This window comes from Xenopus tropicalis, chromosome 7 (assembly GCF_000004195.4).
Source record: "Xenopus tropicalis strain Nigerian chromosome 7, UCB_Xtro_10.0, whole genome shotgun sequence".
Classification (NCBI taxonomy): Eukaryota; Metazoa; Chordata; class Amphibia; order Anura; family Pipidae; genus Xenopus; species Xenopus tropicalis.
Genome location: NC_030683.2, coordinates 67,085,298 through 67,099,406, shown reverse-complemented (window position 1 = coordinate 67,099,406; position 14,109 = coordinate 67,085,298).

The window sequence follows — 14,109 nt, the reverse complement described above, 5'->3', positions numbered from 1 at the left end:
GGTAACCAGTCCCAAGTCAACAAAGATAGCACATTCAAAAATAATAATAGCAAAATCTAAACACATTAATTACATAGATTTCATCCCTTTGCAAAACAGCCTTTGGGAACAGTTTCTTTTTGAACTGGTAGATCATTACCGTATGGCTTTTTCTTTCCTGTGGTTCTAAAGTATTCTTACAATAGATTGCCAGAGGCAACTTATTTCTCTGTACAACAAAAAAGGATGGGGTATAAAGTAAAGGAAATCTGTTTCTTTCACTATATTACTTTCTGCTAAGAAACAATAAACACCATAAAAGACTGATTTATTAACCTGAGAATTATATTGCAAATCTTATTTCAAAATCATAAATTATTGACTTTTCAAATGCTAGGCAATTTTCATATTTATTAATAGGGTCTGCCACCCAAAACCCCTTTTTTTCAATAGTAAAAGATAATGTCATTCTCAGAAACTTTTTCAATATACGTCACAGTCAGAACAAGGGAATAGGAAGGAATAAACAAGAACAACTTTCAATTGCAAATACATTTACAAATACGTTTAAAATTACTGAAAATTGGATTAATATGCATTAATTGGAAAGTGGCTTAGAATTCCATTTTTTTTTATTTTGCAAAAAAATGCTTTTCTGTAGAGGCTCCCATTAACCAGGAGATAAATACTAAAAATGTATAGTGCTTTATGAAAAGGTGAGAAGTTGGATAAAGCATTGCCCTTTATTGTTTTGATTCTCTAATCATATCACTTTCACCAATGGCTAATTTGGCAAAATGTGGTGCTACAAGAAAAAATGAAAATATAGGAGAAAAGACGGAATATATTCCACTTTTCAAAAAGAAATTTAGTTGTAAGCACTTTTGCAAAATGTATTTTTATGAACTTATGTTGTTGCTGACCCCCTACAGCTCCTTGTGTACGGTCTGCCAAGCACTGGCTGCTGGCTGAGAGGCATGGCATAACACCCTGCCTGTAATCTATGGGAAATCCTCTGTCAGTGGCAAAGAGTTCTTTGAGAAAGTGTACAATACAGCTACTGCATTCATTCAGATCTGCAGGACATTTATTATAAATACAAAGGCAGTTATGCGCTCATAGAGAATTTTATTTCCTTAAGTTCCATCATGCTTTCATTCATCATATTTTCCATGAAAATTTGTAATTAAAATATTAAAAGTTGAATGTCTTATTACATATCTACTTGTATTCCCTAGCTTCTATGAAAGTGGCACACATTGTGCTTACAGTTTAGGGACAAAAAAATGCCCCTCCACTTCATTGGTAATTATCAGGACCCTGAACATGCAGGTCAAGTAAATCAAGCAGAGTTTACTACTACAATATATGACCCCTCTTAATAGGCAACAGCTGCCATGTATTCAGTATTATTACATCTTCACATGAAAAGCTAGACTACAAAAAATACTAGTCTAGTGATAAGAGAATCTGTCCCATTTTGCTTTGCTAAAAATTTCACAGCAAAAGTTTGTGAAACACATCGAAGTCAATGGACATATTTTTGCAGCAACTTTGTCAGAGCAAATGTCTATGGGTGTTTTCCATGACCTTTAAATGCCAAAAAAATGTCACCCCTCACTAAATACAACAACCAGAGAATCCTAAGCCTGCATGGCTCTACCATGAGTTAAGTGTCTAGCACAACAGCCCCTACAAACTAAACAAAGACATTTCTTGCACTTCCATATTAACAGGATATGCAGCATCTACTGTCCCCAAGTATGGGTCTCACTCAACACTAAAACTCACTTACCCATAGCAACAGAATAATAAACTGGGTATGTGATTGGGAAACTTGGATTGGCTCTTCTTCCTTTACTCTATGGGGCAGATTTATCAAAACACGAGTTCGAATCCCGAATGGGAAAAATTCAGATTGGAAACGAAAATTTCTGAAGATCGCAAATATCACGAAAATGCTTACGAAAAAATCGTATTAGTCACGATAATATCGTATTGGCGATCCGAAAGTCACGGAATTTTCGCACCGAACTATTGCAAACAGCGGCAGAGCCTTTCCGAATTTTTTTGTGCGGACACGAAAAAATCAGCGAGAATACGCTCGGAGCGTTCGCATGAACGCTCCGAACGTTTGGGTCTTTGTAAATCTCCCCCTAGGAGTGCTCTACACTAGTGTTTTTTAAGAGGTGATCCATATTTATATTACACATAGGAGTCCAATATTTTGGTCATGTCTAATGACCTTCTTTAAGTACAAACAAACCTTGTAATAAAGTAAAAATTGAGGGGACAGAGAAGATAAGAGTAAGATACAATACTGAGGTAAGATACAATACTGTGTAGAATAAGTACTAAGTAATAAGTACTAAGATAAGGTAAGATACAATGCTGAGTAGAATAATTAGAATAAAGGGAAGAAAAATAAACGTGAGATAATGAGGATACAAAGGGTATAATGTAGAAGTTTTATACAAACTAATATACTGCGACAGATGTGTACTTTTAAGTAGGTGACTAGAAATTGCAGTTTCCTGAATGTTTGCTTTGAGTTACTATATTGGGGAAAACCTTGAAAATTTTAATAAAATCTCCCTTCTCCCCTAGACTCCATTATAAGCAAATAATTTTAATTTTATAAAATGATTTTCTTTTCCTCTGTAATAATAACACAGTACTTTGAACTTGATCCCAACTAAGATATAATTAATCCTTATTGGAGGCAAAACAATCCTACTGGGTTTAATTGATGTTTAAATCATTGTTTAGTAGATGTAAGCTATGGAGATCCAAACTACAGAAAGATCCCTTATCCGGAAAACCCCAGGTCCCGAGCATTCTAGATAACAGGTACCATACTTGTATTTCCATAGATATATATAAAAGTGCTTATATGTTTTAGTTTTTGAGATATAAATGGTGTGCTTCCTTAGCCTAAAATTACTAAACGTTACAGCCAAATTTTTTGTTTTTTATCATAGAGACACAGTATAATGAAATGTACATAAAAACATTTAAATGCTGTTGGTAATTTGTCTATCCTACTGTTCTGAATCTAAATGTATGGTTATTTGGCATTGTAGATTTCATAGATGATAAAGTGGCAAAGTGGTAAAACATAAACAAAGAGAATAAAATAGCTCAGAAAATGTAATATTTTCTAACAATGAAGTAGGAAATAATTATCTCTATAGGGACTGTAAAGGTCTGGCAACTTAAAGCAGTAATTAAACTGCTGTCAGATAGATTACATAGCTTTGGGAGTAATATGAATGTTCTGTATATCAGGTACTGATTGTAAAGTATACCGGTTTTGTTAAAAACAAATATTAAAGTTGAGGATTGCATTACTTTATAGTATATTTATAACCCTATCTTGGCTAGAAAAGGCCTATCCAGCTAGGTTGAGATAGAGCATTGGTTCACTAAGTGGAAGGACTTAAAGGGAGGTATAGTGCAAAAATAAAATAAAGGATGCCAGAAGGTTTTAGCAGCAACAGAACAAAACAGAATTTATTTGTCCAAAAATCCACAGGGTTTGCATATACTCAAACCCTCTAGGAACTTTTTTAATGCTGGTGTTGTTTCTTAATTTATTCTATATTTAAATGTGGCTCAGGAGTAAAAAGGTTTGGGACCCCTGTTCTAGTGTTTCAATGCCTCATGTGATCCATATCATATACAGCAGACATAGATCAAGGAAATAAAGTAAGCCTACACCCCTCGTCAGTATTGTGGTCCCTTTAAATCATCTTTATCTTTCTGTTTTGTTTCTCAAAAGGAATGCATCTCACTCCTGATTAAGTTTATACCTTCAGTTTATAAATAAATGCTGTCAATCGTAAAAATGCATTAGCCATCTTTCCTTCATATGTGCTTTCCCTTTGCTGCAGATACAATAAGAGCATTTTAATCCAAGCACTGTTCATAACTCAACTCATATTATGTTAATCCTGGTGCTTCAGCATATTTTAACAAGAATTTCTAATCTTTCTTTTTAGAAGTCAGTGAATTTACATTGTCATTTAACAAAAAAATAAAAATAAAAATATATATATATATATATGTATATATATATATATAAAATAAATATTATGCTTAAGAATAAAAAATTAGTTATTAGAAGTGTTGCAGTAAATGTAACGGTTGTGTTTCCAAGCTGCAGTAAATGTAAAGGTTGTTCCCTTCCAAGCTTTGATTTTCATTCATTTTTATATGTATTTGTAGCTTGGCAAATCTCCAGTATATTGTTTTTATTTTTGCTGCAGTGTTATATTTGTGACTCCGTTACAGCAGCTTAGTATGAATAAGTGTTATCTTCGACAGTTAACCTTGAACTGCTGTAAGCAGCTAATACTGTATAGTAAATTTAGATTTACTGATGAAATTGGCTGTTTCAAAAGAAGTTAGGGAAAATACCAAGCAACTGTGTACTGCAGGGTTTTTAATACTAAATATAGGAGTGAGGAATTCTGTACAATTGATTTTTTTCAGATATTTTCTATCAAGAATATATGGAGTTTTACTTGTGAAGCTTTGTAATATTTGCACAGATTTCAGACAAAAAAATGAAGGTTTTGATGCAATATGTTTATGATTGATGATCAAGGTTATTTACAAAGTGTAGAAACAACTGAAGATATGCATATGGGGGCCTGAAGAGGGTAAGAGAGAAATAAAAGTTTCCATGGAGATTAACAACTAACTTTATAGTGTGAAGCTGGTAAATGACCTGAGCTTAGCTCTCTAACTGACGTTTGGGTTTTTATGGAGTGCTTTATATTCATTTTCTGCAGTTATCTTACAGACATATCTAAGGTTAATGCAATTTTCATTATATTCTACAGTGACCTTAGTGGCATACAAATTATTGCCAAATGGGGCCAGGGCAGTTACTGCAGGTGAGTGGGCAGATACTGCAGATGACCAGGTGTGAATGACTCCTGAAAATTTCAACTCCCATGTGCCCCTGATTCACCCAGGCAACAAGCCTGATTGTGCTCCCTACACCCGCTGCTTCTAAAGATTTTGGATGCAATGTTGAAGGTTAATGGAATACTCATTTTGCAGTTTCTCCAGTAATCTCATTGACATGTTTGGGGCAAATTTAGTGCCCATGCTCTTGGTCCTTGTGATTTTTAGCTGCTGAGTTCAATTCAATAAATAGCTTTTTATTTGCAGCCTGGAAATAGTAAAAATAGGAAAGCTAATACAGTAAAGCCTCACGTTTACATCCCCTGATATTAAATTTCCCTCACTTTAAACTTTTTTTTTGTTCTATCCAATATATATTCATATATATATTGAGCCTATGATTAAGTGCTGGGTAAGCATGAAACATGTTAGGCTATATACATGGGGTTTTCATGGATTGTAATAAAGAAGAATTGTTTTAACTTACCTGTAGTATTGGTGCAGAATTATTTGTAATGGTTATTTTCCTTTTGGCCAATAGAGGATATTTTGCACTGATGTATGCCATGGATTTACAGCATGTTTAATATATATTTAATGATTTTCCAATGGACTATTAATTTTATTTCTAACAATATATTCATATAATAATGCATTTCCCAGATTTTACACCATTATTTTCGAGCCTTTGAAAAATGCAACATAAGGGTTCTATTATAATGTAAAAAATACCAGTTATAGTACAGGTATGGGATCCATTATCTGGAAACCCGTTATCCAGAAAGCTCCAAATTACGTAAGGGCCATCTCCCATAGATTCCATTTTAATAAAATAATTCAGATTTTTAAAAATGATTACCTTTTATTTGTAATAATAAAACAGTACCTTGTACTTGATCCTAACTAAGATATGTTGGAGGTACAACAATTCTATTGGGTTTTTAAGGTATGGAGATCCAAATTACAGAAAGACCCATTATATAGAATACCCCAGGTCCTGAGCATTCTGAATAACAGGTTCTATACCTGTACTATTAATAGTGTGAAAATTCTGTGTGAAATTTCCTTATAACAAACATTACACTATGGGGCACATTTACTAATCCACGAATCCGAATAACGAATGGGAAAAAATCGTATTGGAAACGAAAATTTTGGAATATCGCAAATATCACGAAAATGCTTACGAAAAAATCGTATTAGTCACGATAATATCGTATTGGCTATCCGAAAGTCACAAAATTTTCGTACCGAACAATTGTAAACAGCGGTAAAACCTTTCCGATTTTTTCGTGCAAACGTCCGAAAAAGTCGCGCGGACGCCCGAAAAAATCGGCAAAAATACGCTCGGAGCGTTCGCGCCTTTGTAAATGTGCCCCTATATATTGCAGTATCTAGAACTACAAAACCCTGCACTGTGACAGGTCATGGCAACTGCTAATAAGCTAATAATAGATATTACACAGCATATTTCAAAGTTGGAAGTTTCTGTGTAGGGGACTGGTTTACAATTAAAGATCCTTTTGCATTTGTAAAACACAAATACTGGAAGGTCTGCTATTTGTTATAATTATTTAACCAAATAAATAATAAATCAGCATATAAATACATCCCTAGGTAATGTGACTATGGGTGTTTATCACTATCTGCCATTCCTTACCTTTTACTCAGAGTTTAGCTTCCCCTGCTCTGTAGGATGCTCGCTGTTGTGTGCCAGAGCGGTCAAAGATACAGCACTTCTTAACAGTGATAAAGTGACTGTCCATGGAGACATAAATCATGCGTTAAATGGGATAATACATTCCACACACTTAGGTAAATCAACTAATGTTTTAAACGAGGAGCTGCAAGGACATGTCTCATAAACCATGCTGACTGACCTGTACTATGCAGAAAACCTTATTTTTGACTAGCAACGACTCTTTTTTACAGTGTCACATTTACTGAAACAATCAAATAGCCATAACTGGACACACACAGGTGACACTTCATCCACATTCTTAAAAAGAGTATTAAATAAATATATTTAGACAGCATTATAAAAGTGCTCCATATTCTTTATCACTGTTTTTTAAATTGAAATAATACGTATACTCTAAAAGCAAGAAATGAAAATACCTTATTTAGAGCACAGATTCATCTGTGTCCCTCACACAACTATTCTAATCTTTTTTTCTAATTTTGCTGCACATTATTGTATGCTGCTAAAAACCTGATTGATTGCTCTGTACTACTGCTTTATTCCCCATTGCTTTAGGTTAAGCACAAGTTGGCCGCCTTTGATGAAAAGCTTCTGGCATCATAAGTATATAAGTCCGATTTCAATATCATGCACCACTGGATTAAAAAAAGCCTTCTATTAATTGCAGTGTTTGAATACTTCAGAAGCAAATGGAAATGTAATATTACTAAAATATGTCTGTATAATTAAAAGGGCTTTAATTTGGCCCTCTTACACATAGGGGGAGATTTATTAAGACATGAACGCTCGGAGCGTTCATTCGAACCCTACAAGTGTATTTTAGCTGATTTTTTTCACGCCTGCACGACTTTTTCGTACACCCGCACAACTTTTTCAGAAACGCTCTGCTGCTGTTTACAATCGTTCGGTACAAAAATTTTGTGACTTTCGGATCGCCAATACAATATTTTTGTAAGCATTTTAGTGATATTTGCGATCTTCAGAAATTATCGTATCCAATCTGAATTGTTCTCATTCAGGATTCGAACTTGTGTTTTAATGAATCGGCCCCATAGACTAAGTTTAAAATTTTGGATTGGTGTAAAAAAAAAACAAACTCTTTTTTGCATGATTTTTTTCAAAGCTCAGACGCACAGATGCAGATATTTTTAGCATACACTGTAAATGTGAAAACCTGATTGCATTTATTTGAAAAAATAAACTCTATGATCTCAAAAAAGTCACTATACATTTATTAATGTTATACCTCCCATTAACTTAAATCTCAAAAAATTGTGTTTGGAAATTTGAATTTAAATACAGTATAAATTCACACTGCAATTTTCTCAAATAATGTAAAAAAAAACCCCAATCTCAAAAATCCTTAAATTTATAATCTACTGTGTTTATAAGGTGAATGGACTCCAGGGAGCCTTGGATCAACAGGACCCAGAAGTGTTCGGCCCTAAAGTGAGTCATCCCACTAGTGAAGTCGGGGATCAGAGACCCTGTGAATTAGGATTAGTTAAAAGCATGTCAGTTTTGTAATGTCACGTTCTAGGAATGTGCAATTGTGTGGTAATAGCTAGTGAAAGCTGCTCTTTGTGTTCCAACCAGGAAAGACGCTCCTCAGTCTTAGTGAAAGGATTGAAGTAGTGAAAATGGTATAAAACAAATGGTATAAATAAAATGGTATATTTATTCTCCGTGATCCAGATCTGCTGTTTGAGGATATTATTCTTCTAGCCCCAAGCTGGTCTCCACAGTGATGTACCTTTCAAATTTGCTTCATTCTTATTTATTTGATTGCCTGCCAATACATCAAGCATTTGTGAGTTTCCCTGGTGAATTGTCTTGAACAATAAATGATTAGTTTAGTGTTGTTGCAAAGAACTCCTGCCATCCTTATACTTATTCCTTTACATCTGGCAGTAGGGAGGTGTAGTTAACAACAACATCCTTACTTATTCTCTTCCAATGTACCCCATGCTCTATCACTAATTGGACAATTTGCTTGTTTCAGTCAAAAAGGGGTACAATTTTATTTAAGTTTGAAGGCTTATAGGTTTTCTAACTATGTAGTAAGAATTTCCTTCCCTCTGTAAGGAAGAATAATGCAATATTTTCTCAGATAATCTTTATGTAGAATATAGACTATTGCCATTTGGTTTATTTACAGTAGTATCATTATATCTTGTGTAATGGTACCTGAATTCCATTCCCATAGAAAATACTATTGCTGTCCTTATTTTTTTTTGTTCAGTGTCCTGTCCTGGCATCTCTTTAACCTTCTGGCCTAAGCTGGTGGGCCTCTTCCAGAAGGACTGCGCTGATCGTGGGCTCAGGGGTTATTATGAAAGAAGGTAAAATTTTATTGTTTGGAACTTGGACTTGGACTTGGGCATGTTAAGATTGATGGAGATATTTTTTTAATTTTATTTCTCTTGCCATTTAGCAGCTATGTTCCAGGTATGTATTTGCTGTGCATTTCTGCGTTTCGCCATTGGTGGATTCTTTTGAAAAATGTGCACAAAAATTTGCTTCCCCTCAAAAAATCTTTTTCCAAATCAATGCCCAGTTCAGATTGGACTAGCCTAGGGTGGTGGCCAGGTGCCCATAGTCCCTCCTCTCGTCACATGGTCATAAGTGAAATTAACAAACTTCTAGGATTCTCATAACTACAATTATTTGACTCACTAGAAAAGTATGTATACACTGGCACTTCATGGCACAGAAAAAGAAGTTGAAGGTCAAAAACAAGCTACAGTCAAAAACAAGTTATACATATTTAATGTGAAATAGTTGCTGATGTACAACATGTCTGATACATAAACCAGTGTAGTCAACCTTCCATATTTCATTCATATACATCCTTATCACATTTGTATCACAGGGATGAGTAGTTGTCCACATGGATACAAAGGACTAATTTGCATGTCTCTGCCTATAATTCTTTCAGTGAGAATCTAATTTTTACTACAGGCAATATAATATATATAGCATGAGGCATATGAATACATTCTGTTTTCAAAAGGCTTTCAGAAGGCTTTCACTGTGTTCTTTTGTTTATACATATACACTATTATTTTTCAATATAAAATGAAAACTGATATAAACAACTGCTGTGACTATTCTCTCTATCTTCTGAGGCGTTCCAGTCCACAATCAAATCATCAATTTAGAGAAGCCATTATAGGGGCATATATACTAAATCGGTATAACTTCTGAGTAAAATTGATAGCAAATTTACCATATGCACTGTTTTGATAAAACTATCTGCTTCACTACTTTTATTTCATATTTTTCACAGCTTCCCTATTCCATATCCCATTCCTTATTCCATATTTCTCCATGCCCTATAAAGTTAAATAAATGAGTAAATTATAGTATCAGAAGGAACAGATTTCACTCTTAAAAATAACATAACTATTTAAGTAAACATAGCAGTCTGAACAGATATAAGGAACACCATGTTCCCTATACTAGTCTGCACACAATGGGTGGATATGTGTGCAAATATCAAAAGAATATCAAAAAAAGACTCTCTTTTAAAGGGCACTCCAAGTTAATTCCTCAGTTCTTACCCAATGGCATTTTGAAGTAAGAAGTTAAAATAAAAGTTTTATTGGTATGTTAAACATAATATCCCAGGTAACAAACTTAGAGGACAGTTTAAAACCAGAATCAAATGTGGCATATTTATGTGTTTGGCGTCGTGTATAGATAGACCATGGCTTCCTAAGATAGCTAGCAGTGCATGATTCCTACCACTTCCTAAACTATCGGCTCCTGGAGACAGCAGCCAGTATAACTAGCCGCCAACTATCTACATAGTATTAGCTCTCAATTACAATTAATATTGGTTTCTAGAAACCTTCACTTACGTATGAAATTCTAAAATTGGAGGAACACTATCCAATAAACATGTGTTTCTCATATACTGTTCTAGAAAGAAGGGGTTCTGGTCTGCAACAAATGCCCCAACAAATTAGATGTAGAGTACATTTTGGATGTAGTGGTAATCTTTCAAATATGCTTTGTATGAGGATCGTTTTTTTCCCGATCACACCTATATTGTTTATTCTTAGTTGTTTGGAGAGCTAATATGTCAAAACAGCAATTACATAATTTGACAGAAAGTTTTTTTAATGCCACAGCTAAAATTTAAGGCTTACAAAAGAAAATATAAATGCTATATAAAGAGTTTTTTTATTCAGACAATGAATTACAGCCCATATTAAGGACAATTTAATAAAAAAACTTTCATTTATGCATATTTTTAGAGTCTAAGAAGAAAACTACACAACTATGGGCATAACATACAATCTCCATATACACTCTCAGACATGAGCACAGGAGCCGAGTGCAGAAAAGTAAAAGTGCCTTCATGCAGTTGTGACTTTGTTTAACAATCTATACCTAAACTTTGCTGTCAAAATCAAGGACCTATAGGCCATGAGTAGTGATGAACTAATCTGTCCCGTTTCGGTTTGCCATAAATTTCGCGAAACGGCAAGAAAATTCACGAAATGCATTTGTAAAGCGATTTTTTTGTCGCTTGCAACTTATTTGTTGTCTGTGGCAATTTTTTTTGTCGCCCGCATCTATATTTTGTCACCTGCATCTATTTTTTGTCGCCTGTGCTTTTTTTGACCGCGCCAGGAGTGAGGTATTCTATTCTACACTTCTTTTCTAATAGAATAGGACAGATTTAGATTGATTCTGTTTTTAAAGGGAAGGACGTGTCTAAATGGAGTCCAGAAATTGAATAGCCATTTTTTAACATACAAGCATATTTTATTTTAATAATTTGATTTATTAATTCATAATTTCATTAACAATTTAACTACTTTGGCTTAAACTAAATTGCATTTATCCAAAAGCTTTAAAATGTTGTTGTGCATGATTTGAAAACTGATTTACTAATTTAGATACTGCAAATCAGTTTTAGTATCAGCTTGTAGCATTCTTTTTTTGTGTGCAGGAACTGGTACATTAACTAAATGTATGGTTACTATCAAATTTTGTTCTCATCTGTTTGAAATGTCATGAATATTACTACCCCTTGATACTAGTGCAGTTTCTATCATTATGTCCATCTTTCATTTTGTTTCCTTTCACACTTAACTACAGTATTGTCAAATCTATTTTATTTTGCTATAGCAATATGCTTATTTAGTATTTTTTCTTTGCAGAAGAATATTTGCTGGAACACAGAATAATATATAATGCTTTCTTTATACCATTAAATTATGCACAGTGGGGAGAGCAAGTGGAAAAATGCTGCTAGCTATTTTAGCTTGCTGAATTATTTTAATCCAAGGGTTCTAACATAAGCAATAAAATGGAAATCTAGAAAGAGACAGAATGCCAGATTCTTTATATTGTTAGGTTGTCAGTTTTATTGGTTACAACATGGCTGGAACTTCTTCCCCTTGTTGGCCTCATTATACACTTTTAATTAATCCTTTTATGTGGTATTTAATCCAGTATAATGCACATACATTTGAATACCTCTAATATCCTGGTAAACCAATATAAATAACAACAATGATAAGAAGTAGCTGTGGTCATGTAAATAGCAGACTAATGATTATGAGGATGAGTTGTTGGGTAGCATACTTAAGGAAGATTGCAGATGCTGAGGTTCATTAACAACTAAAAATAAACTAATAAAAATCTAAAGGATTCTAGAAGCCACCATAGAATTTCATTAATAAAGTGATTTTATACATGTGGTACAACTCTATTTGCCATCTTCTGATTTCACTAGGGACTACTGCATTCCTTAAACAAGTGTAAGAAAATCATACAAAGGCAGGTGTTGATTCTGTCATTTGGCATAGTTAGAATGCAGGGAGGGCTGTCCTGGGAGTTAATTGACTGCTGAGCCATTCCCATTTTGATGGATGAGAGCTGTCTGAGATGCCCAACACAATAAACTACTTGCCTCTGTTATTATTGGCCCCATACTGCTTCATGACCTGTGGAAGCCCATTGTGCAGCCCACGGTTTTGTTACATAGGCTGCTGAATTTTAGCCTGCACCTGCTGCCTGCAAATATATAAGGTTAAAGCTATCTGTCTAAATAAAAATTCTGTGTAACTTTTTAAGTTGCTGTTGGGTGCAGCAGATTTGCATCCATGATAAAGGAATATGCCACTTTTTTAGGCCTTCAAACAAATGTGCCCTGCATAGCCTGAATCAACACCACCCACATAACACCTGAAAATGTAAGCACATATAAAAAAGGTGATCAGAGTTAAAATTAATACAAACAGATTGCAGTTAGTGAAGCCTTTCTAAAGGTCTCTGTTATTTTTTTCAAATGACCTGATAACTTTTGCTATGGCAAGAAGTATTATATCTCTCTAGGAGTAGAGGTCCTTAACTAAACTAAAATTTAAATCCTATGCCTTGGCCTCTACTTTGCAGTGGGGTCAGGATTTAAGGAATTAGCAATGGGATCCCAAAGCACTATGCACATCCTAACTGTGCCATGATCCTGTAAATAAGAAGTTGTTTAGTAACTATTAGGGGGCCTTTCCAAATGTTTTTTTCCCCAAAGTAATAAAGGATTGCCCTATAAGCAGGCTTATTATGTTGCAAAAACAATAAACAAATACAACAGAAAGGAAACTATCACTAACTGCAATCTTGGTTACTTCCATCTCCTGGATATTGATTTATATAATCTACAGTTTGGTCATTCTCCTATAGGACCAAACTGTATATTATATCCTTATAAACAACGTGTTCCTACTATGAACACGCTGCTTATTACTTAAAGAGACAGCAGTTGCTGCTGCTCTCTTCTGCTGCTTTTCCTCCAGCTTTTCTTCCTCCTGTCTGACTTCCACCCACTTACTGACTTCAGACTAGTGATGAGTGAATTTTTTCTCCAGGCATGTATCCACTGCAAATGTATGCATTGTGCCTTTGGCGAATCTTTTTGGGAAACTGTCAAAAAAATTCGCTACAACAAAGATTTGCCAAATGAAAATTAAAAAGTGGTGGTCACATCAAAAAAAGTTATGGCATTTTACTTTTCTCCTGAGTTAAAAGCTACCCTACAAATGTAGGGTCACAAAAAATCATGCCTTTAGAAAATTATAAATTGTAGATTTTAATTTTGGACATTTTGGCCTTAAATGTTCATTTTTTTTTTTCACCAGACTAACACCTGTATTACTTTTACAAAGCTGGCATATCCTATTAAGTCAAAGAGACAAATTCAAGCTGTCAAAAATGAGGTATTCAAAAAGCAACAGAAATCAATGTTTATGCAGTTGTAAGTTAACACCTATATTAACACCAGAATCTTACACCTGGCTACACATATACAATCATTATCCAGCTCTATAAATATGCAGGATTTTACACTGTATACCTTGGCGTTAATATGCTGTTATCATAGTATGTGTTTTACACAGATTAATGAATATGCTCCTAAGGCAACCTCAGAATGTCATATATATTTAGAAAGGCAAGATCATAAAAAATCTGGTAGCCATATACACAACTTACAAACAGCA